The following is a 12,721-nucleotide window of genomic DNA, read 5'->3' on the forward strand; positions in this document are numbered from 1 at the left end:
CTATAGCTCCTGCATATGCCAAACTATTGATGGATAAACTTAAACATAAGTTCTTTCATGAAAGAGACACTCAAACTGTACTGTCATATATTTTTCTTCTTCCTTTCCACAGTATCTTACAATTCATCTACATCTGACTTAAATATAACTTTCCAAGCTATCAACATTCACACCTAGAAAAATAACTTGAACAAAGTCTGAATGAAACTTGTCAACTATCAACAGTAAATTAATTTCAACTGTAGTCACCCATCACAATCAAAATCGGTAATCTCCTTCTCACTCTGTTTTTGGCTCCTGCTTTTCTTCTCTTCATACGGGTCTGTATCAAGTCCTGTATCTCCTCCTGTTTTTTATGCACTTGTCACTATTACCTGTTTCCCACTTTCACTTACCATTGATTCTCTTGAAGACCACGAGTCTGTTTCCTACTCCTTGGGGTAAATTTGAGAAACTCAACAAGGACCCCAGGTTCATTAGCCGACTTGTTCAGATGGTTTAGCACCACACTGAGTAATGGTGCAGGCACAGGCATTTGCTCAGTTGTCAACCCTGAAAGGGCTATCCCAGAATCTGCAGTATTCTGGGTATAAGCATTCTATGATCTTGCTTGTCTGCTGGGCTGTCCTACTGGCTTGTATAGCTATTGCGGTGGTGCTTGTACTATAATGGTGGGCTGCAGCTGGATAGTATTGGAAGGCAGCCGCAGCAGGATGTTACCCAATATTTCTTGAAATTGCATGGCTACTTCGCAGCCATGTGCTTGGATGAAAGCAAGTACCCAGATTCTATTGTATACTACATGCTTTACTGGGCCTGGGGGTATCATTCAATTGGCCATAATGGCTACCATTAAGTCAAACTCGTGCAGGTCATGCCGGGCCAGCTTAGATGAATTCCTGCCATACTTATCTTGATGGCCCAGGGTGAGGACCTCATCATTGTCCTCTGGTGGGGTGATCCACGCGGCCAGGCTTGCAGAGCATAGTGCCACGAACATCTTCCCCAGTGTCGGCCTTGGTGCTGGTGGTAGAAGTATTACTGGTCTTGCTGACTAACCGGGATAGATTTGCAATGTCCTAATGGTCTGCATCTCTTGGGATAAGGACTCAAATTATGTCTCCAAAGCTGCAGCCCATGCGCGTGGCTCCTGCTCCCTCATGCTCAGCATTATCTACATGCTCCTTGGTCCAGGATATGGCAGAGAGAGACTTGCCTGTGGTCGAGATAGGTGTCCAAATTTTGGATGCTTTGTTTGTTGTTGGGTGTGTCTCAGACTGAAGATGGGTGAGGTCAACTGGTTTGACATGTACATGATGGGGTAACCATCATGAACAATGGAGAGATTCCTAGGCACTCTCCCTCTCTGAACCTTTTCGACCAACTGACCAACTAAGGCCTTGTCCCACCTATCTATCCACCCAACTCCTGAATCTGAAGCTGAGCGGACCGGATTTTGGAGCCGTCATCATTACTGCTGAGCATTCAGGAGCAGGAGCCACCCGTAAGGGCCCTAGCCCTGGAGATTCAATATCAGGCCTCATCAGGGTATTGGGGGCCAGTTCCTTTCTGTTCCGGTTAAGCTTTATCAGGAAAACCTGGTACCTAAAAATCACTTTAGATTTAGTGGAGCTGCAGGTGCCCAGAGTGCTTTGCCTGGGAATTGAGCCAGGGACCCTCCGGTCAGCAGTCCAATGCTCTACCTACTGGATTACAGCAACCCACATATACATACATATATGTATACATTTATATATATATATGTATATATTTATGTGTATTTTCATGTATATGTATATATATATATATATATATGTATGTATATATATATATATATATATATATATATATATATATATATATATATATATATATATATATATATATATATATATATATATATATATATATATATATATATATATATATATGTGTGTGTGTGTGTTTATATTTATAAATACACACATACTTATGATTATCTTTGAAACAATGCTTTTTGACCATGCATAAATATACAAAAATACGGATAAAGATATTTCAAGAACAAAGAAAGGATACTTTCATGAGTAATTTTGATGGTAGTCATCAGAAAGTAGTCATTGGGGGAAGAATAAAGACAGTTTGGATAGGGAAATTCTGAGGGGAGATGTTTGTCGAATGGGAAGTGGTCAGACAATGATGAGGCAAGTAATATGGTAACTGATCATACACATTCCAGCATTAAGACAAGATAAATTCTTTGTATTGCATTATTGCTTACCTGCATTATTTATTATTTAATGCACTTTTACAAATTCATCCAATTCTTCACAATCTCTCCCTTCCTAGTACTCTCTCCCTGAAATTATAATACAAGCAGCAAGCCAATGGCATTGAACAAATGACAATTAGTCTGCATTACTGTATAGTGCACCAATTCCACCCTTACTCTGTACACTTTCCACAGCCTCAGACAGCATTTATACAATTCTTTTTATACTAGTATAATTTAGGTTAATTTATTATTTATCCTTATGCTTATTTGTACCTAAATCTTAGTATTAATTATCTAACTAATGCCTATCTGAGTTACCTGGCGTTTTTCATGCATACCTATGTCTTTTAGTGTCCAAACAAGGAATAAATAATGGCTAATCCTCATTTTAACCTGCAGAACTCAATGTCTTTCTCTATGTGGTGAATTCTTGTGCACAAACTGTAGTCTCGGACCTAATTGCCATCTCTATTTTGCCTTACATCTTATTCCAATCTTATATCACAACCATATGCTACAAATGCTGCCTTATTTACCTGCATGAACTCATTATTTATTATGTCCTGTAAATTTGATAAATCCTATCAATTAATTTCTGCTTATGATTGCTTGGTATGTAGATGATGATCAAGGGCGTAGATTCCATGTGCACTTCTACCAATAATAAATTATCATTTGATTGGTTTATGAATACTTTGCTTTTATCAACATTTTCATTCACTATTTTGTCCATCCTTAAATAAAATATCATGAATATCAGGGTTTCAGGGCTCATTATTATATAATGCCAGGGTTCACCTAAGACATAGCCATAAAGGTTTTGAAATAAATGATTGCAAGTTTAATGACATATTATTTATATAGAATATTTATTGATTCAAAGGAAAAAATAAGATTATTTAAGAAATATTGACCTAGAAAATAAGATTATTTACTGGAAAGCCCAGGTTTGAAGAAGGTAGAGGCAAGGGGGTGGGAAGATGTGGGAAAATACTTTTGGGAGGAAATCCAGCTCCTTCCCCCTTCTTCTACACAAACAATTTGGAAATACAACTTCTTTAAATGGATTGTATTTCATTTCTTCTTTTCTTTGATTTCAGCCCTATTGTTTCAAGAATCCACTCCAACCGCAAAGGGCAGGGCACACTTCTGCCCTTGTCCATCACACCTCTAACTCTGAAGGCATGAGTTCATGCTCCTCAGACTAGCTGACTTCCATCACGGAAGAGTACCTGTTAGCCAAGTGGCTTAAGTCACTAAGTAAACGGCGTGGATTAAGACAGGATCAGCTGCTGACCCAACTTGAGCGAGTTGGTGCCGGGGGTCAATTCATCCCAGGATGCCATCTCATTATTTCCATTGCACCTTGGCTCCTTAACATCAATGACGTCCTACCTGACTGCTGCCTAGTCAGATGGTGCTGCAGCACTGCTGGGGATCCAGCCGGCATTGATCCGGTATGGAGTCACTGAGATGATTCCCACCACCACCATACTGTTCTCCAGCAACTTCCCATTTCTCCTCTCCTCCTCTTCCTCCAACTCGCCCTGCAGGTCTTCAGAGATCTCCTCCGAGATGAATGTCTCTCCAGCTGACTCCTTGATGGAAAGGGCGGGAAAATAGTTTTCAAGGGTGATATCTGTTACCTTTTAAGGATAAGTCAGGTCGGGTGAATGGCAGAGGATGATCAGAGGTATACAGGACTGGATTAGATCTGAAGGCACTCCCTCTCTGACCCTTTTTTACCAACTGACCAACTCAGGCCTCAACTCACCTATATATCCACCTGACTCCCAAATCTGAGGCTAAGTAGGCATAGGGAGGCAGGACAGTCCAAGAAGGATGGTCAGCCAGATTCTATTCTGAGGGAATGTACCCCCAGGTCACATTCTGTGACCATTCTTTAATTAAGCTCATAAATAGATACAAGATATCATGACACATAAATATAACACATGTTCTCCTAGTCAGGGATGAAATTACAGCTTGATCATCAGGATAAATTATTGCATTCGTATTGGGGTCTGCAATGCTGATTGCAGGATGGGCCTCCATTTAGGCCACCAAAGCCTCCATAATTGGTCTCTAATGCTCTATGGCCCATATTTCAGTAGTTGAAAGCATCGGGATCACCCAAGCTACCTGGAATAGGGTGTTGTAACTGAACACATCTAAAATGTACTTATAATTGGAATACACTCTTGGTCCCTGCCATTTATTGTCATCCCATAGGCACTCCAGCCACGTGATGTTGCAACTTGCCGTGTCCTGGACTATGAATAGGTGGAGTTTCAAAATGTAGGTTATCCAGGCAATATATCCCACTACCTTGGGTATATCCTTTTGTTAAATTGTGTAAGAAGTTGCGGTGGCAATTGCTAGATGCTTGTCTCTTTCTATGGGTCCATATCAAGTCCACTATCTCTCACTGTGTTTGACACACTTGTCACTACTTCCTGTTTCTCACTTTCAATTACCACTGATTCTCCTGAAGATGAGGAGTCTGCCTCCCACTCCTTGGGGTCTATGGTCTGTGGAACCTTTGAGGAAATCGACATGGACCCCAGGTTCATTAGCCATCTTGTTTAGATGGCTTGGCACCACAGAGAGTGATGGCATGGGCACAGGCATTTGCTCAGTTGTCAAACCTGGCAGAGGAAGGACGTGTCCCATCACCATCTTTTGCCCCGAAAGGGCTGCCCAGATTACTGAGTAAAGGCATGCTTGCCTCCTGCCTGTCTGCTGGGTGGTCCTTCTGGCTGGTATTGTGGTCGTGGTGGTGCTTGTACTATAATGGTGAGCTGTGGCTGGATAGTATTCAAGGGCAGTCACAGCAGGGCATTTTCTGAGGGTGGCTGTTTCCCAGCAATGTGCCTGGATGACAGCAAGTACCCGGATTCTATTTTATACTACATGTTTTACCAGGTCCAGGATTATCATTCAATTGGCCAAAGTGGCTACCATTACATCAAACTTGTGGAGGTCATGCCAGGTCAGCTTAGATGAATTCCTGCCATCCTTAACTGGATGGCACAAGGTGAGGACCTAATCATTGCCCTCTAGTAGGGTGATCCATGTGGCCAGGCTTGCTGAGTGTAGTGCCACAAACGTCTTCTCCAGTGCAATTATTTGTACTGGCGGTAGCAGTGTTATCAGTCTTGCTGACTTACTGGGCTGGATTTGCAATTGCCTAGTGGTCTGCATCTCTTGAGATAAGGCCTGAAATTGTGTCTGCAGGGCTAAAGCCAATGCGGTAAGATCCTGCTCCCCCATGCTCAGCTTTGGTGACTTGTTCCTTGGTTCAGGAGATAATGGAGACATGCTTGGCTGTGTATGGGATGTGTGTCCAACTTCTGGAATATTTTGCTTGTCGCCAGATGTCTCGGACTGAAGACCTGTGAGGTCAATTGGTTTGACATGTGCGCGATGGGGTACCCACCACTAACAATGGAGAGATCTGGAGGCACTGTCTCTCTGAACCTTTTCGACCAACTTACCAACTCAGGCCTTGTCTCACCTATATATCCGCTTGGTCTCCAAATCTGAGGCTAAGCAGACTGGATTTGGGAGCCCCCATCATAACCACTGAGCATTAGGGAGCAGGAGCCACCCACATGGACTCAATTGCCCTGCAGACGCAATTTCAGGCCTTATCAGGGTATGGAAGCCAGTTCCTTTTTCTGTTCCAGTTATGCTTTCCAGGAAGACAGGAAGACCTGTTAACCAAAAATGACTATAGCTTTAGTGGAAAAGCAGGTGCCCTGAGTACCTGGCCTGGGATTGAAACCCAGGACCCTCTATTCAGCAGTCCAATGCTTTACCCACTGGACTACAGCAACCCACTTATATACACATATATATATATATATATATATATATATATATATATATATATATATATATATATATATATATATATATATATGTATATATTTATGTGTATTTTCATAGATATATATACATACTCATAATTATCTTTGGAACACAATGCTCCATGACCATGCATAAATGTATAAAAAGTATGGAACAAGATATTACAAGAACAAAGAAAGGATACTTATGTGAGTAATTTTGATGGTAGCCATCAGAAAGTAGTCATTTGGGGAAAAATGAAGACAGTTTTGGTATGGAAATTGTGAGGGGAGAAGATCTGTTTGTCCAATAGGAAATTGACAAGGTGGTGAGAGGGGATTGCTAAGTGGTGACTGAAATTAGACATGATTCAATCTTGGAGGTTTAAATGACTGGAGCACCCAGATATGTGCCATCTCATGCGTGTAAGTTTATGCATAAGTTAGTACGTCTTCATGAGTGTGCATTATTGTATGTATTGAGTGTGTGTGCTAGTATTACTGTTAGTATGTGCTTTTAGCCACATAGAGGTCTGTTTTCGGTAGAGTTTTGTTGTGCATATATATGCATATAATCTCATCTGTCACTGTATTTTTGATACTTATTTTTGTATATTTTAGTATTTCCTATCTACCCTAAAATTTTTAAGCATTTTATTCTCTTGACAATGTTGTTAACTCTTTGATAGTTAAGAGATTTGAGAGAAAATGCTGATTACATTGCCTTATATTACGGCTATATTGTAACCATGAAATGGCTGAAATAAACTGTAGTACATAGTTTAATGCCTGGTTATGTTTAAATATTACAATAAGTAATACAATTCAAGTAATATCAAGATATCAAATCCCACCAGCCATTTTTGAAGAGGGCAATTTTGCACTGAACTTTTCAATTGCTATTTATTAAATTTAAAATTCTATGAAGACTTTTTTTTACGGATCCTCTTTTACACTTACCTCATTTAATCAAGGCTTTACTGTTAATGAGAATAAGTATACTAAATACATGCCTGGCTAGTATTACAGATGGTCTGAAACAATTGCTTGCCGAAACAAACTTAAGTCCATATTTTAATGACTGTTGGTGTTGACATAACATAAAAGTAATACAACTCAAGTCAAATGAGCATATAAAATTAGAATTGCCATTTTTTGAGGGGGACATTTTGCACTAAACTTTTCAATTCCTATTTATATAATATCAAAGTTGTATGCATACTCTGTATAGGGCTCCTAAATCCCGGTTGCCATGTTCGATCGAGACCTCTTTCTTAATAAGCATTATAATGGTAATTGGAGACCCCTATCATATAAATTTTATCAGTCATATTGCTTTCAAAAGAAATTTCATTTAAAGCTGGTTACAACTGTCAACTCGAATCAATGTCATTAATCTATGAAGATAGCAATGCGTATTGAATGAGATGGTCCTCAAGTATATAATTTGAACATTCTAAAAATATTTATGATAGATTTCCAGTACCCACTATTCCTATAGAGATTTGTTGTATCATAAGTTTGCCAAATTTAAAACTATTTATTGGGTCACATTTGTAAGAGCTTTTCTGCTCATCACTTGTCTCTAGAAAGCTAATTAAATCTGTTGAAATGTATGTGTAATTAGATATAAAAAGGGTAGGCTGATAACTAATGCAAATATATCCTTGTAGAATAGAGAGAATAAACTTCAGAAACACTCCTGGTGACATACCTCCTCATCTCTCATTTGTAGGTTAGAGGTCATTTCATTTATTCAGTATATTTTAAGAAATGCAAATATTTGGAACTGTATTAGTGCTTTAGCAATAGAATTTAAACAGGGTGCTGCTATGGAATTTAAGTGATGCCTATATTTTCTTAATTAGGGATGAGCTGTTACTTCACATGAGGTTGTAGGAATACAGCTGTTTTAATGAGGAAAAACCTCATTAAGATAAAGAAACTTCTAACAGTATGAAATAGAATGATACAAGTGGGTAAGGTAAATGCACTGTACCAGGCCCATATTTCATATTCCTAAATGAGAAAAATTTAGGATTTTTGTCTGGATTAGTCCTTAGACCAGTTTCAACTTAAACTTTAAAAGTAGTTTGTTTAGACCTATAGTTGCAGTACATTGCTAATGTTTCCTGTTGAAATAAATAAACTAAAATTTCTTGCAGCCCTAGAATTCCTCAATATAGATTCATTTTTTACTGAGGAAATTAATTCAAAGTTAACTAAATGTACAGGGACACTACATCTTTAATATAAACCATTTTAAAGTAGGAAGCAGAACTAAAATATGATCTTATATCCCTTGGAAATGATCCACCTGAAGGATGGCCATAAGGTGAAGCATCACATATAACATTGAATGGCCATGAGTTTATTATACGAAAAGGTGCAAAAAATATTCTGAAAGGAATTAGGGATGGGAAATCTCTGGGCAAGGTGAATACGGCATTTGTGGAAAGCCATAAACAAGAAAATGTTCAAACATATTTAGCAGCATTGCTTCAATCAATTTAAGAGAAAACTGACCCATTTCTACCTATGAATTATCACAAAATATGAGAAATGGCTAGCAACATTACAAACAAGAAACAAAACATCCATCAAAGCATTGGATGAAAGCCAGAGTTTTAGTGCCAAAGATACCAAGTAGAAAAATCTGGTTTGGCAAAGCACCTTTATATCCAAACCTATCACGAACCCAAAATTCTGAATGTCTAGATAAGTGAACCTTCTAGGTAGTCCCCCCTATTTCCCCTTCCTCCATCAAGAGATGGTACTCATGACAGAAATACTACAATGTCACTTTATCCTGAAGGCAACTTCCACAGAGGGTAACAGTGTTCCAATGCCTATTTTTGTGCAGAGCCAGATCCTTCAAAGTCCTAACATCCTAACCCACTTTCTTTATGATGAAGTCAGTTATATAATCCCCAGAGTTGCACAGAAAACTGGGGAATGCAATTGCAGTGTTTGATTCTTGACATACAATAGAACTTACATAGCATTAATACACCTTAATTTCTTCCAAACTAAATGCAGTGTGATTAAAGATGGATATCAGCTAAGTGCAAAACATTTTTGTTGCAATATTTCAACTGATTCAAGAGGAAGCAAATCTATTTTGTGCTACAATTTAATGAAATTAATGAGGCATTGGTCCAGCACAAAATGCATCAAAACAGCAGATAAAGCAGGTTTTGGAAGTCTGTGGTTTAGCAGTAAAGAAACCAAAGTCAAATGCTTCTAGTTTGGCAAAGGAAATTTAGATCAAATCCGAGTTATTCAAACCCTTTTAATGAATAATTTCTATAATATTCTCCAAGGGCCACTTTTCTCCACTAAGCAGCAGAAGTTTCAGGAGAAATATAAGGTTATCTAGCTCAAAATGTCTAGATAGGTAAAATTTCCCATACACCCCCCCCTATTTCCAGCTCTTCCATAAATACAGGGTGTTCTGGACTGAAATACCTCAACTTCTCATTACTCTGAATGAAACTTCAGCAGAATGTAACTGGGTTTTAATCACTGTTTTGTGCATAACTAGGTACTCCAAACTCTTAAAATCCGAGATGACGTCGGCAATGCAATCCCCAAGATTATCCACCAAGAACCAGGGAATACCTTCACAGCATTCCAGTAAGAAAATTGAAAGCAGGTATATTTCCAAGGAAAAAGGCATGATGCAAGTGTTTTGCCTTTTAATACAAACAACAGATTAGATTGCACAGAAATGAACTTATTAACAATAATTGTAGCATGATTGATGGACAAATGGGTGAAATAGTTTACACATGTCCATGGAAGCCTTATAATTGATTCATGTTTAGCAGATCAAAAAATTTAAAAATTGATAGGAATCATTGTTTGAGTTAATGATGAATTAGAAGATAAACATGTAAAAAATTATGAAATTTTAATTCTTACAGGTAGAAAATTTTTCTGTTTAGATTTATGTTATCAAGATGTACATAATCATCCAGAGATTTTTAGCTTAATCTGAAATTATTTTTTATTTAAAAAATTATACAAAACTGGACAATGTAACTGTTAAAGAGTTTATGTTTTACAATTGGTTTCTTCAGAGTGTAAGGGAATATTTGGGAAAAGTTAAGGAATAACAAATACTCCTCAGCAGTCTAATGCACTTCAATTTTATGTAGCCTAAGCACTCTTCTGTTCATAAGGCTCTAGGTAATGAATGATTATGGACATATCTTACCTTTTTATGATCATTTTGCAGTGTGCCATCATGTGCGATATTAGGCGACCACGCTGAACGAATGCCTTTGAACACATGTTGCACTTGCGTGGCTTTTCACCAGTATGTGTCAACATGTGCCTCTTTAGATGATTACTCTGAATGAATGCTTTTGAGCACAGGTTGCACTTGTGATGCTTTTCACCAGTGTGTGTCAGTGTGTGCTTCTTTTGATTACTTCTAGAAGCAAAGGCTTTAGAACAAATATGACACTTGTGTGGTTTTTCACCAGTGTGTGTAATCATGTGTAACTTTAGATTACCTCTGTAAGTGAATGCTTTTGAACAGACGTTGCACTTGTGTGGCTTTTCACCAGTGTGTATCATCATGTGGGAAATTAGATGACTATGCCTTTTGAATGATTTTGAACACACCCGGCACTTGTGTGGCTCTTCGCCAGTGTGTGTCATCATGTGGCCCTTTAGAGAACTTCTTGCTGCAAATGCTTTAGAACAAACATGACACTTGTGTGTTTTTTCGCCAGTGTGTGTCATCATGTGTGACTTTAGCTTACTTCTCAGAGTGAATGATTTTGAACAGATGTTGCATTTGTGTGGCTTTTCACCAGTATGCGTCAACATATGACCCTTTAGACAACTACTCCTAGCAAATGGTTTCGAACAAATATTACACTTGTGGTGTCTTTCAGCAGTGTGTGTTAGCATGTGCCTTTTTAAGTGACTCTTGGCAATAAATGTTTTGGAACAGATCTCACATGTGTGTGGCCTTTCTACAGCATGTGTCAGGATGTGCCTCTGTAAAAGTATCTTTCCAGCTAAAACTTTTAAACACAATGCACATTGGAATGGCCTTTCCCCAGTGTGTGTTGACATGTGAATTTTGAGTTTACTGAAATTTAGAAAGTTTTTGGAGCAGAAGTCACATTGGTGCGTCTTCTTAAGAGCATGCACATATTGGATATGACTTGCAAGGTCATATTTTCTCTTAAATACTTCCAAACAAACATCACATCTGAATAGCATCACCTTCCTAAGGTGCACATGCATTACATGATATTTGAGAAGGTCCCTTTGTTCAAATACCTTGGAGCAAATTTCACAAACATGCAGTTGAGTGGATGAAGCATCTTCCCCTGCATCATCCTGTTTTTGGTGTTTATCTGAAAGATTTGAAGTATAAGTAGATATTCATTAAAAAGGTGCATACATTTATACAATCATACATCCACTGTTGCCTGTACATACTCATCAGTCTAAATATGTATGTTAGCAATGTCAGTTGCAATAAAATCCCAGGAACAAAGCATCTGTCATCACTTACTGCTGACCAGAATTAGGCCTTTTAGCACTTTTTCTTTTACCTTCATCAGTGTCAAAGTTGCTGTTGTTTCAAACAAAAGCAACAAATATGTTACTAAGAAATAATAGACATGGAAAATCAAAGAAAATAGTTTAACTGTAAACAATGGACATGTAAACACAACAAATGAATGGCACTGACACATTTCAAATGTTATTTATATCTTACTTAGGATAAAACATAAGATATTGAAAGGGAAAATGGTTGTTTTTGGTTATATTATTTATAATTCTAAACTGATAATATCTAAAATCAGGTTATCAGGAATCAGGTTTTGATAGCCATGATACCATGTTGGCCTAAGTTCTTTAACAGACAGTTTTTCACATTATTCCTTTCAATTCTCTTGGATCTCTTCTACGTCAGCTATAATCTCACTCAACTTATCTTTAACTGCTAGAATAGATCTTTCCTTCTTACTTTCGATAATGATTTAACCTTCTTAAACAGTACTTTAATTTATTCTTCCTTCTGCGGACTTATCATATTCTATTTCATATGCTACCAATAATTCAGAGCATCAATTAACTCCAAATATAATGAGTAGAGTCAACCCCAGCCGTACTCTTATGAATGGGCAAAGGATAGGTGAGGGAAATTAGAATAAGTAGTAAATCAATAAATATTATAAAAATAAATAACTGAATATAAACCAATAAGAAATACAATAAAAAACTAAAAATAATTGAAATTATTGGAAACAGTAAACAGTTAGAATGATGAAATGGAAGACTGTAAATAAATCATGCATTATCTATCTTGGACTATATAGCATTGATACTTGCTGGTCACATGCACTCATGCTCTATAAGGTGTTATGAGACTTTTCTCTCTGCATCAGGGGCTCACTAATCACACAAAGGGAAATACAATTAAAAATTATTTCAAATGGAAAATAATTACATACTCTCTTGCTTGGATGTATTATATAGAATTGATCCCTGGCTAGTATCAAGCACTTACATTCAATCAGGGCTTAGGAGAAATGCCCTCTGCACCACTGGCCCGTTAGTCATAAGAAATATAATTATTATAAAA

Source organism: Hetaerina americana, unplaced genomic scaffold, assembly GCF_022747635.1.
Source record: "Hetaerina americana unplaced genomic scaffold, ioHetAmer1.1.p SCAF_195, whole genome shotgun sequence".
Taxonomy (NCBI): domain Eukaryota; kingdom Metazoa; phylum Arthropoda; class Insecta; order Odonata; family Calopterygidae; genus Hetaerina; species Hetaerina americana.